Raw genomic sequence first — 12,043 nt, 5'->3', positions numbered from 1 at the left:
CGGGGGGGAGCTCAGGGCTCTGGGGGGGGGAGAGCCAAAATTCTTTTGCTTGGGACGGCAAAAAACCTAGAGCCGGCCCTGTCTCTTGCTGCACGGGGTCAGATCCTTAGTTCAGCTGCGCTCGTATCTGGCCTGGCAGAAAGGAAGGGTGATCAGAGCCATGGCCCATCTAGCCTGCCAGCCCACCACGGTCGGTGACTGGGGGCTCTGCTAGGAGCACATCATTAGCTGGCCTGAAAGCAGCCTCTGAGCCACTTCCCCGAGGGGTCTTTCTACTAGCCAGTGGGTCCTGGCTCAGGGCACAGCCATCTTGTCCGAGCCCCACCACTAATCCCCGTCTCTTTCCCTCGCAGAGATCTTCAGCGTTGTCTTTCGCAGCGTGAAGAAGGAAGGAGAATGGAAGGTAAGCCGGCCGGGCCTCCTGCCTCCTGCCCTGGTGTCCCCCTGGGGATATGCTGTATCCATATATTGTGCTCCTCCCCGTCCAGCCTCTTGGGATTAATTAGGAACCTGAGGTTTTCCAGGCTGGATCAGATCCCTGCTCTGTCTAGCCCATCATCCGTTCCCAGCTAGACTTGGGTATGTCTGTCTTCCCACTGTGCTGGATCAGACCCACCTTGTCCAGCTAGCCCCGTATCTTCCCCCCCCCCCACCGGATCAGACCACTGGGCCCAGTGAGCCAGCCTGGGTGGGAGGAGGAACAGGAGAGCGCCAAGCATGGGGGCAGTATGCACCATTGGGCAGGCAGGTTATTGAGCCCCCGGCATGGACTGGGCTGGGGTGTGTGGAGCAGTGGGCTAGGCCGGTGCGGCAGAGGGAGCACAGGGGACTAGCTTTCCCAGTGTGCTGGGCTGCACAGAGCAATGGGTTCATTCGGGACGGCAGGAAGGCGGTGGAGATGTTGGGCCGATGGCCTACAGGGGAACACGGGGAACACGGAGACTCCTCTCGTTCCATTTCTCCATGCCTGATCCTGGTTCTGTCGGAGGGCTGGGGACCGGGTACGTGGTGGATCAGAGCAGGGCACTGGGAGCTAGGACTCCTGGGTTCTGTCCCTGCCTCTTGCACTCACCCTGTCACCTGGGCGAAGAGGCTGATCTCCTCCAGTCTAGGAGGGTAGAGCCATTCCCAATGGCCGGGTGTCCCAGGTTTGTCTCCGTCTCCTACATCTCGTACCAGCCACTCTGCACGGAGCTGCTCCCCTTGTCGCTCCTCACGCAGTCCTTAGCACGGTCAGCTCAGCCAAGTGCAGGCTTGGTAACGGCCCTGCTGCTCTGCTGTGGAAGGGCTGGGCTGGGAGCCATCGGCTCTGCCGTTAGCAGTCGTTCTGCTCCCTTGGCTGTGCCATGGATGATGATGGTGGGCGGCTGGGCTCAGGGCAGTGACTAGCTCCCCTCTCGCTACCTCAGGTGCTAATCATGGACCACCCGAGCACGCGCATCCTCTCGTCGTGCTGCAAGATGTCCGACATCGTGAACGAAGGCATCACACGTGAGTGGGCCCTCCCTCCCGTCTGATCCCCCCACCAGGGCTCCCCTCCCCCTTGGACACACCTCACAGTTGGGGAGTTGACTTGTCTATATTCACGTTTGCATCTAGTTTCCTCCCTTTGCAGCCCCCTAGATGCCCTCCTTGCTATTGGTACCTTCCCAGCCAGCTCTAGTTCCCTTAGCCCGGCGCTTTCAGGCCCTGGAACCTCTTCAGCGCTTTTCTCAGCTCCCGTTAACTCCTCGCTGCTCCTCCCCCACGCTGCAGGCAGGGTCCTGGCTGGGGAGGGGGAATGCTGGCTCCCTGCTCCAGGGTGGAGGAGCCCTGGGGTTGAGGGGCACAGAGCTGAGCCAGGGCTCTAGCGGGGTGCCCCCAGCACAGTACACAGGGATGTTCCCTCCCTGCTCCGTACTGTGGCAGCATCACAGCCCATGGCCCCACATCAAAGCAGCTGCTGCATTGTAACCTGCAGAACCTCCCAGCCTGCTGCCAGCAAACATCCCTGTTCCCCTTGGCTTTCCCTCCCCCCATCCCGGTGGAGAGCAGCTGGGGCGGGTGGCTAGGACGCACTGACCCACACCCAGTGTCTGCTCTCTCCTAGCTGTGGAAGATATTGACAAGTGCCGGGAGCCAATCCCCAGCCTGGAGGCCATCTACCTGCTCAGCCCTGTGGAGAAGGTAGGAGATCGGGCCTGGGGCAGCTGGATGGGGAGCAGGGGAGACCCCGGGGCAGCTCCTCGTGCTGCCTGGAGGTGGCGCTGTCCGGGGGGATGCGCAGCACGACCTCAGGATGGGAATGGGGCTAGTAGGGGCCCCCCAAGAGGCTGCTTCCCCGGAGCTGGGCTTCGTGTTCTTTGCCACGGGAAGCACAGATTGTCCCACGGACCTCTCCGCAGTGCAGTCCCATGGGGGTTGGATGGGATGATGCAGCAGGTGGAGAGAGGCAACCTCAGCTAAGCTGACCAGATAGCAGGTGTGAAAAATCGGGACAGGTGTTGGAGGGGTAATAGGATCCTATAGAAGAAAAAAACCCAAATATTAGGACTGTCCCTATAAAATCGGGACATCTGGTCACCCTAACCTCAGCTGAGACTCAAAGTGAAGGAGAATCGCTGAGGCAGAGGCTCACGTAGCGGGGGCTGTGGGGGAGGAGGCTCCTGCGTCTGCTGCAGGGAGGCGAGTGGAGGGAGACCAGGGGCAGGGGGCACTGGCGGAGCATGGTGCAGCCCAGAACCCACAGGTGCTGCCCGCGGACAGAGCGCTGTAGTAGAGGCCTGCGAGCTGGGGCCTGGGGCTCAGGGGACCGGTGTAACGATGCTGGTTCTGGTGGGACCCAACTGAGAGTGCCAATTCAGGACAAATTGCTTAAAACAGGGCAGTTACAGCCCAAGGCTGGGGGTTTTCCACCTCTAAGGCAAACCAAACCAGCCAGCCAGAGGACTTTGGTCTTACCCCAGTAGCTAAGCACAAGTCACACAAGGAATTCCCTTAGACACTCCCGTCTCCCAGTATCACCACAAGTGCCACTCTTTATGGGGACAAATGGCTATGAAAACCAATGCCCTAATAAAAGAAAAAGGGTTCTCCTGATCCCTAAGGACCAAGCCCCAGACCCAGATCAATATATAAATCAGATCTTACCCACAAATCACGCTGTTGCCAGTCCTTTAGAATCTAAAATCTAAAGGTTTTTTCATAAAAGGAAAAAGATATAGATGAGAGGTAGAATTGGTCAAATGGAATCAGTTACATACAGTAACGGCAAAGGTCTTAGTTCAGGCTTGTAGCAGTGATAGAATAAACTGCAGGTTCAAATCAAGTCTCTGGAGTACTGTACATCCACAGCTGGGATGGGTCATTCGGTCCTTTGTGTAGAGCTTCCTTGTAACAAAGTCCCTCCAGAAGTATGAAGCAGGACTGAAGACAAGATGGAGATGAGGCATCAGCCTTTTATAGTCTTTTCCAGGTGTAAGAACACCTCCTCTTTGTTCTTACTGTGGAAAATTACAGCAAAATGGAGTCTGGAGTCACATAGGCAAGTCCCTGCATACTTTGCTGAGTCTCAAAGCATATCTGCCTTCTCTCAATAGGTCAGTTGTTTAGCTGATGATCCTTAGTGAGCCATCAAGCAGGCTAGGCAGAGCTAACACCAACTTGTGTGGGGTGGCACCCAGAAGCATGGCAGAAGTTTGAAATACACACAGTCTAGAGCCAATATTTGTAACTTCAACTACAAAAATGATACACATATACAGCTAGCATAACCATAACCAGCAAACCACAACCTTGTCTTAGACACCCTATTTGACCGCATTTATACAAGATTTTGTTCCTCTACAACCATGTTCTATATGGTCCCTGTTCACATCAATAACGTGACAACCGGGCAGCCAGGTTCTCACCTGTGACAATGCCGGTCACGGAGTCTGAACAGCTTCCGAACACCCTGCCTGGCTAGCTGGTGTGGCAAAGCTGCTGGTGCCCAGTGTGGCACCAGGGGAGGGAGCGGGCCCTGATGGCGGCTGCCTGGGATTGCTGCTCGGCCGGCTGTTCCCTGGGCACTGCTCAGAGCCCACTTAGTTCAGCAGCAAGGCCAATGCCAGGTCCCGTCTGTGGCCGAGCACGGACACTTGTGTGCCAGCGAGAGACGGGGCTGGGCCCTGAGGCTGTCCCGGGCACATGGGCACATGCCCTGTTCCAGGTGGGGAGGGAGCCCAGAGCCAGGGGGGTGAAAACCAGCCCACCTCCTGACAGCATCATGCTGGACCCTGAGTCCCCAGGGGCTGGGCATGGGCTGGGCCCTTCGGGAAGCAGGGAGGGGCCTCGGCTGGTGCTGACAACCCCCTTCCCCCCTTTGCAGTCGGTGCAGGCTCTGATCAGTGACTTTCAGGGCACCCCCACCTTCAACTACAAGGCGGCTCACGTCTTCTTCATCAGCCGTGAGTATCAGGAGGCAGCAGATTCTCCAGCTGGGAGCCTGGCCAGCGGCACAGTGGGGGTGGGGGGTCTCTCTCTGCCAGCAGGCCAGTGCCCCAGCAGACCAGACCGAACGACCCCACCTACCCCTTCCCCCCCTTCTCCCCCACGGGCCTGCCTCCAGCCAACACGGCTCACAGCGTGCGCCCAGAAAGGCCGCCTCTGGCTACCATTCCCAGCATGCATTGCTCCATCAGTCCCAACTGGGGTGGGGGGATGGGACACCACCAGAATACTCAGTGTGTCAGGGTCACATCTGCTTCTCCCCATTACAGCGGCAGGGGGAGCCCAAGTCCCCGTTCCTCCTTGTGCATCATCCTGAGCTGTACACTCCAGTCACTTCCCCCTGTGGAGGGGCTGAGGGAGGGTGTGAGACGGGGCTGCACAGGAGAGATTGTGGCCCCCCCTCGCTGCTGATGCTGCAGAAGGCGAGAACCCGGCATGACTCTGGTTTGGTGGGGCTGGATTCATCATTGACTCCTGTGTGTCCCTGCTGGCTTGCCCAGGTTCCCCACAGGTGTGCAGCTACTGCCCCTGCTGTGCCCGTCCTGGCCTTGTCTGGGGGGGCGGCACTGTGCTGGGGGTCCTGAGCCCTGTGCCTGTCACCCCCACCCACTGCCTTTGCCTTGCAGCCTGTCCTGAGCCTCTGGTCAAGGAGCTGAGGAAGTCACGGGTCACCAAGGCCATCAAAACCCTCAAAGAGATCAACGTGGCCTTCCTGCCCTACGAGAGCCAGGTGAGGGGTGGCCGGGCTTTGGAGGAGCCGGGCTGCGGGGCAGACGGTGACGTACGACACCCCACCCTTAGTGTTCAACGTGGCTGGGGGGTGGGGGGGAACCTTTCCCTTCTAGGGCCCTGGGTTTATCGCCAGCACAGGGCAGCAGGGACTAGCCGGCTGCTCACACCCTGTGAGACGGGGAATCGCTGGCTTAGATGTCTGGGGGAGGAGGGCCCTGCCTCCCCGGCTTTACCAGCTCTTACTGATGGTTTATACCAGGCCTGCAAGACAGCCCGATACTCCACACGCCTGCCCTTTGCCCAACAGCCCCATCCCCTCCTTGTGTCGTCAGTGGATTTCCCCCCTCACGCCCCTGAGGGGAGGGCTGTGTTGTCAGCCCCATTGCATTGATGGGGAAACTGAGGCACAGAGCGACATGAGCCTGGTCTACACACACACGCTTTGTTGGTCTGGGTTTGTCACGGAGATGAGAGAAAAAATCCCCCCTGTAACTGATGCAGCTGTGGTGGCAGAGCCCCTGGGTAGATGCCGATATGCTGGCCAAGCAGTCCTTTCGCCACTGTAGCTTATTTCACCTGGGGTACCGGTGCCAGCTGTGCCAAGAGAAGCTCTGGCTGGTATAAGCTGAGTGTCCGTCAGGAGGCTTTGCTGGTTCACCCATCCCGTTGCGCCAGCAAACCCTTCATGGCCGATACTGTTTTATTGGTGTCCAAGCACGTTTGCCCCAATGGCTCGTTCTGTTCGGCCAGTGAAATAAGCGACAACAGCAGGTGCGCATTGATGCCAGGTTTGCCCGTGGCTACACTGGGGCTTTCACCAGACTAGAAGCGTGGCCAAGCCCCCTCCCCCAACATTGACTTCTCCAGGGCAGAGACACACCCCGAGGGCACCTGGGAGTCTGCAGCTCAGTAAGGACCTGAAGCCGGGGAGTCATCATCCCAGGCTGGTGCGTGAATCTCTGGGCCGCTGTCCCTCCTCCACAGCAGGAGTGGCTCTGGCAAAGGGCTCTCCCTCACTAGGGGCTCGCTATGGCTCTGCCAGTCTGGTCTGGTCCAACAGCGCATCTTAGGGGCGTGGTATGGGGCACAGCTGGCCTGGCTGTGAGCGGTTGGCACCAGGGCCTGATCTCTGCTCCCCTCGCCCCCCAGGTGTACTCCCTGGACAGGCCACAGACCTTCCACATCTGGTTCAGCCCCTACCGCTCCTTGGAAAAGAAGAAGGAGCAGGAGATGCTGGCAGAGCAGATTGCCACATTGTGCGAAACCCTGGACGAGTCTCCAGCCATCCGCTACCGGAAGTGAGTGTGCCGGGGGAAGGGGTGTGACGAAGTGGGAATGTTCTTAATGTTTTCGCTGAATACTGCGTGGGTGCCTGTGACGCAGCAGGGAGAGGGGAGTATTGACCTGGGCAGGTTGCAGGGGAGTTTTGCTGGGACTGTCTGCATTGGGGATGGGAGACTTTCCTTGAGGCCAGATACCTGAGCATGTAACCTGAGAACCAGGAGCGGGGTTGGAGCCAGGTGACACCTGTACCCAGGAAATGGACAAAGGCTGGAGGAGGAGTCGGGGGGAGGCTGGGTGAGACGGCTGGAGAGAGTTTCAGTTTGGAGCTGGCTGGGAAAATGGAGGGGAGCCTAGCCAGGGCTCTGGCCTCCCTGGCGCCCCCAAGATGGACCTGACTGAGGGGGTCCTGTTGTCTGTACTGAAAGACCTGTCTTGGACTGTGTTGCTGTCATCTAAACAAACCTGTTTTACTGGCTGGCTGAGAGTCATGGTGAGTTGCAGGAAGCCGGGGGTGCAGGGCCTTGTCTCTCCCACACTGTGACAAGGGGTACCCAGCTATCTGCTTCAGGAAGTCAGTGTGCCCGGGGAAAGGGGTACCCAGCTATCCCCTATAGGAAGTGAGTGTGCCGGGGAGGTACCCGGCCATCCGCTACAGGAAGTGAGTGTGCCCAGCGGGAGAAGGGTACCTGGTCATCTCCTACAGGAAGTGTGTGTGCCCCTGCGGGAGAAGAGGTTTCTGACCCATAGGGTTTGTCTTTGCTGCAGGGACCATGAAGAGAACTTCGACCTGGCTCGCGCTGTGCTGGCCAAACTCAAGGCGTTCAAGGAATACGAGCCCAGCATGGGAGAGGTGAGTGAGCTGTGCCGGCCATGCCCTCGCCCTGGGACAGAGCCGCGGGGGGAGCACATGAGAAGTAGAAGGAAGGAGGAGTGATTTCGAACCTGCCTGGAGATCCTGGCGGGGGGAGGGGTGGGGTCTAGACCTCCTTGGAGATCCTAGGGGTTGGCAGAACAATAGCATTCCCTGTGTGGGGACTAATGGCCCCAGCCCTTCTCTAACACTGGCCGTGGGCAGATCTCAAAGTGCTCTACAAAGGCCAGTGTCCTTATCCCCTCTGCACAGATGGGGAAACCGAGGCACCGCCTGGGGAAGTGTGTGCCCAGCACAATCTCTCTGTTTATAAACAGGGCAGTTCGGTCACAGAACTAAGCTTTGCACACGGAGCCTCTTCCACACCTGGACACTCCTGTCTGTGTGTGCTCCTACACCCATCCCCATGGTATCGGAACCTCACTAATGAATTCAGCCTCCCAGGGGAGGCGGGGTGGTCTGTGTTACAGATGGGAAACTGAGGCATGCAGGGAGTCTGTCAGAGCAGGATTAGAACCCAGCTCTCCTAAGCCTTAGCCACAAGTCAGCCCTGGCCTGTGGGCTCCCCCCAGCTCCTGCCGTCCCCATCCCACCCCCAGCAGAGGGGAGCTGCAAACCCATCCTGCCCTGGATTCTCGCACAGGAAACCCAGTGCCTCCTATCCCCCTAGGAGAAGCAAAGTGATGTAAAATCCAAGACCTGCCCAGATCTCCCTGTCCTGTTGCCTCTGCTCTTGCTTCCAGTCTTTGCTGAGCTGCTGGGAGACTGTGCACCTGTGACCACCTGGGAATGTTTGTAATATCTTTTATGAATCTGATGTGTGCCTCATTTAAACAGCTGCTGCACCCCACCCCAGAGGTGGCTGCATGTCAGTGGTGGGAAGGAGTTTACTGTGAAAGGCACAGGGCAGTGTTTGGTCAAACAGTGCTGGGAAAACTGTTAGTGCATGAACGACGGGCCAGCTCCTTTGCCCTTGGGCCCTGATCTAACACCCAGCCACTGCTGCAGGGGAGGCGGCCAGAGCAGGGGCTTCAGGGAAAGGATGAAATGCGCCAGTACTAATGGCAAGCCCCAGCCGGGAGTGGAGTTGGGCATCTCCCTGAGCCTGTGCCGAGGAGGAGGCTGTGGGTGGCTCTGGGTCAGTGGGGATCCTGGGCCCAGCTGCCTGCAGAAGCATGTAGAAGCAGCAAAGAATCCTGTGGCACCTTATAGACTAACAGAAGCATGTTTGTCAATTCCAGAACCACCCGAGTGCCGGATTGTGGCTCATTAGGGCCCGACTCTCCCCCTCCCCTCCCGCTTGGGGCCTGCTTGGCCTCCCTCCTCCCAAGGAGAGGTGGCTTGGACCCCCACGCTGATGGGCCCTGCCAGCTGCAGCCTCAGCCCGACGAGCTGGGGGGAGCTTGGGGGGATAGTGACTGGGGAGGTTGGCGATGGGTGGGAGGGGACAGGGGGATGAGGGGGCAGAGTGGCAGGCAGTGCCCTGCAGCAGAGATGGGGGTGGCGGAACCAGGGGACGCTCGCTAGGACCCATTAAGTCAGATCAGTGGTGTGGCACCAATGCCCAGAGGCCCCATGCTCTGTGGATACTCCCAGGAGGGAGACTGCCAAGATCCAGCACTTTGGCTTCAAGATGGAAACAAGTTCTGAGAGAGGGACACTGAACAACACAGGTGCTGGGCAGGGCCAGCGCCTGGGCTCACTCCCCCATCCAGCTATGGGGTGCGCATCAGAGGCAGCAGGCAGTTAACCTGCAGGACTCGCTGCTGCAGGGGATTCCAGAGTCCCCAAAAAGGACTGAGGCATCCCAGGAATGAGGCTATTCCTATTACTGTTTAATCCTTACTGGGTGGCCAGCTGTCACTGAGAGTCTCCTGTTTGGTTGGTGCTTTTCCTAAAGCCTCAGCTCCTGGAGTCATGTGAAGACATGAGACTTGACACTTCCCTTTAAAAAAACATAGCAGCGTCTAGCCCTGGTGCCTGCCTGGGAAAAAAGATGGAAAATGTGACCAAGTGCGACAGGCTGGAAACCAGGAGGCAATGACGGAGCCCCGAAGCCATGCTTGTGATTTTGTGGGGTCAGACTCCTCATTAGGAACATTTCGGGCTGGTGGGACTGTCTGTAGATCAGGCATTATTGCCATTTTTAGGGGTGTTATAGGAACACCTAGAGACCCCTAATTGAGTAGGAGTTCACGGACGGGTCGATTGCAACACAGCTCTGCCACGTCCAGCCTCATCTCTTGCTTGCTGTGTGATGGCATAGTGCGTCGTGAACGTGTGTGCAGGAGATCGTCGCTGACGTCCAAAGCCCCTGAGGCCGACCTATGTCCCTGTGAGGGCTGTGGGAACCCCCAGGGATTCCAGAGGTGCCAGGGGGCAGGCCAGTGGCCCTGAGGCCACGCTGCTGCAGGAGGTGCCACTGGGAATGTCGGCCCTCTGGCAGGGACTCCTCCTCGCTAATGGAGCCTGAGTAGGAGGGGCCGCATGCTAGGGACCAGGACGGTGCCGAGGCCGTCTGTCTACCCTGGTCATGTCACTGGCTCCAAGGCTCCACTGAGGATCTGCAGGAGGGCGATGACTCTCTGTGCCTCGATGCCAGCGACATGAACCTGGCAATTTACACCTAACACTCAGCGAGCAGTGCCGGTCCATTGAGTGGGAGTGAGAGTGAGTAGGCCACCACGCCGGGGAACGTCGGCGTGCCCGCAGTGATCCGTACTGGTGCTCCGGTGACCGGTAACGGGCTCTCTGGACCGGTGGCTCGAACCGCCAAAGCAGTGCCATACACTGGGAGAGTGGGTAGGGTGCTCTGGGCAGCGGGGATGGGTGCTGCACCTCTGCAGGTCTGCACTGTTCCACTGGCAATCGCCGCTTCAAGCTGACCCATGTCAAAGGTGTGGTGAGCAGCCACAGGAGCAGGCTTTTCCAGGCTCCCCGGTGTTGGGAATATTTTGCTAGCTTGGCAGTTGGTAGTGTGGGAAGCTAGGATGTTTAGGTTTCTAGGAGATAGTGTGGGAAACCTGGGATGTTTAGGTTTTTAGTTTAGGTTAATTAAGTTGTGAGTTTTGTTATGAGAAGTTGGCCTTGGCTAGCTTCTCTCTAGCAGGCATAATAGGATAATAAATTTGAAGCTGTCTAGGATGATGTTACCCTATGAAGTTATAGCAGTGCTTGTGTGTATTTTGTTAACCAATTAGCAACTGCTTGCTTGCCTGCTTCAAAAGTATAAAGATGTATGCTGGAGAGAAATAAATGACTCTGTTACCAATCAAACTGATTGTTGAGCTCTGTCCACGTCCGCCTTGCGACGCAACACCCCCCCCTCTTAAAAACAGAGAGACTCCCCCTCCCCCACGGGTGAATTTCTGTCAGCTGAGCCAGGAAAGTTCCAGCCACAATCCCACAGCTCAGATCAAAGGCAAAGAAAAGGTTTTCCTGACTCTGGAAGTTGCTGGGGGTGTGGGGGGGGGGTTATTTCTAGGGATGTCAAGGGAACAGCTGGGTGCAAAGGCCAGTGCTGGTGCCCAGGGCCGTGGGCAGAGGTGCGTGCGTGCCAGGGGCGGCTGTGTACACAGCTGGGTTCAGTGACGCTGCACCGCCCTGTCCGGGCACGCAGGCTGCCGGGCCGCTTTCCAGCCCTCTGGCCCTGGGGGCAGCCCAGCCCTCGGCCTCAGGCCAAGCCCAGCCCGGCCCGGGGAGCAGCGCGAGCACAAGGAGCTTGGCTGGTATCAGAGCAGCTGGGGAACACGGTGTCCCTGCCAGGAGAGCACTCCATGCTAGGACCAGCAGTGACCCAGAGACAAGAGCCCCCCCCAGCCATCGCTCCTATCAGAGGGGCTGCCTGCACCCCACCCCCCGGCTCTGAGCCAGTGTCTCAGTCTCCCTGGCCCCCTTAGACTGTTCAGCCCCTAGGAAGGCCAGCTCAGGGGGCAGGAAATGGGGCCCAGGGGATGAAATCGCAGGCAGATCCCAGCTTGTCTCCTCCGGGCCCAGCGCTGGCTGGTGTGGGAACGGGAACGGATGTGCCTGGTTCATCCACCTCTCCTGGCAGGGCCGATGCCAACTGTGCCTGGGGGGCCCAGACAAGGTCCCCCCCGCACCGGGTCCCAGGGCCAGCTGCAGCCCCTAGCACTGGCTGTCAGAGGGAAGGGGTAGGGGTGGTAGGACTCCTGGGTCCCCCCTGGGGTAGTCAGAGCTCTGTGGGGCAGGGAGCAGCTCTCACCCAGCAGCTGGAGGAAGGGGTCTCGGTGGGCAGAGGGCACCCCCTGCTGGCACAGCACCAACCTGGCCAGCCACAGCCTGAATGAGGCCTGGGCAGATAGGGTGCGGAGGCTGGACATGCCTGTAGAGTCTCTCCCCCCCGCCAGCATCAGGGGGCTGGGTTTAAGGGGGGGGTAGATGAGTGTGCCCAGCTCCTGCTATGAGCTGCGCTTAATTCCCTGCCCCCACCCCATCCAAGCCCAACACTCAATGCCCCACCCAGCTGCCCCCACCATGCTGGATCCCAGCCCCACCACCCGAGAACCTGGCAACACTGAGCCAGGACCCTCTGGGACCAGCAAGCCCGGCTCCTTCCAGCCTGGGGGCAGCTGTGCTGCGATGGGGGGAGGGAGGGAAGCCAAGAGCCTTCAGGGGGTCTCCCCCGAGCTGAGAATCCCAGACCCTGCAACCGGCTCCCCCCAG

The 12,043-nt window shown here is 58.8% G+C and overlaps 1 protein-coding gene across 3 annotated transcripts in view; it reads right to left on the bottom strand.

Annotated features, from left to right (window-relative positions):
• Positions 1-12,043, bottom strand: part of LOC120391388 (maestro heat-like repeat-containing protein family member 2A) — a 257,457-nt gene that overhangs the window by 124,915 nt on the left and 120,499 nt on the right. The gene's annotated exons all lie outside the window — the stretch shown is intronic.

This window comes from Mauremys reevesii, linkage group 25 (genome assembly GCF_016161935.1).
Source record: "Mauremys reevesii isolate NIE-2019 linkage group 25, ASM1616193v1, whole genome shotgun sequence".
NCBI lineage: Eukaryota > Metazoa > Chordata > Testudines > Geoemydidae > Mauremys > Mauremys reevesii.
This window is presented reverse-complemented; position numbering and strand designations above follow the sequence as displayed.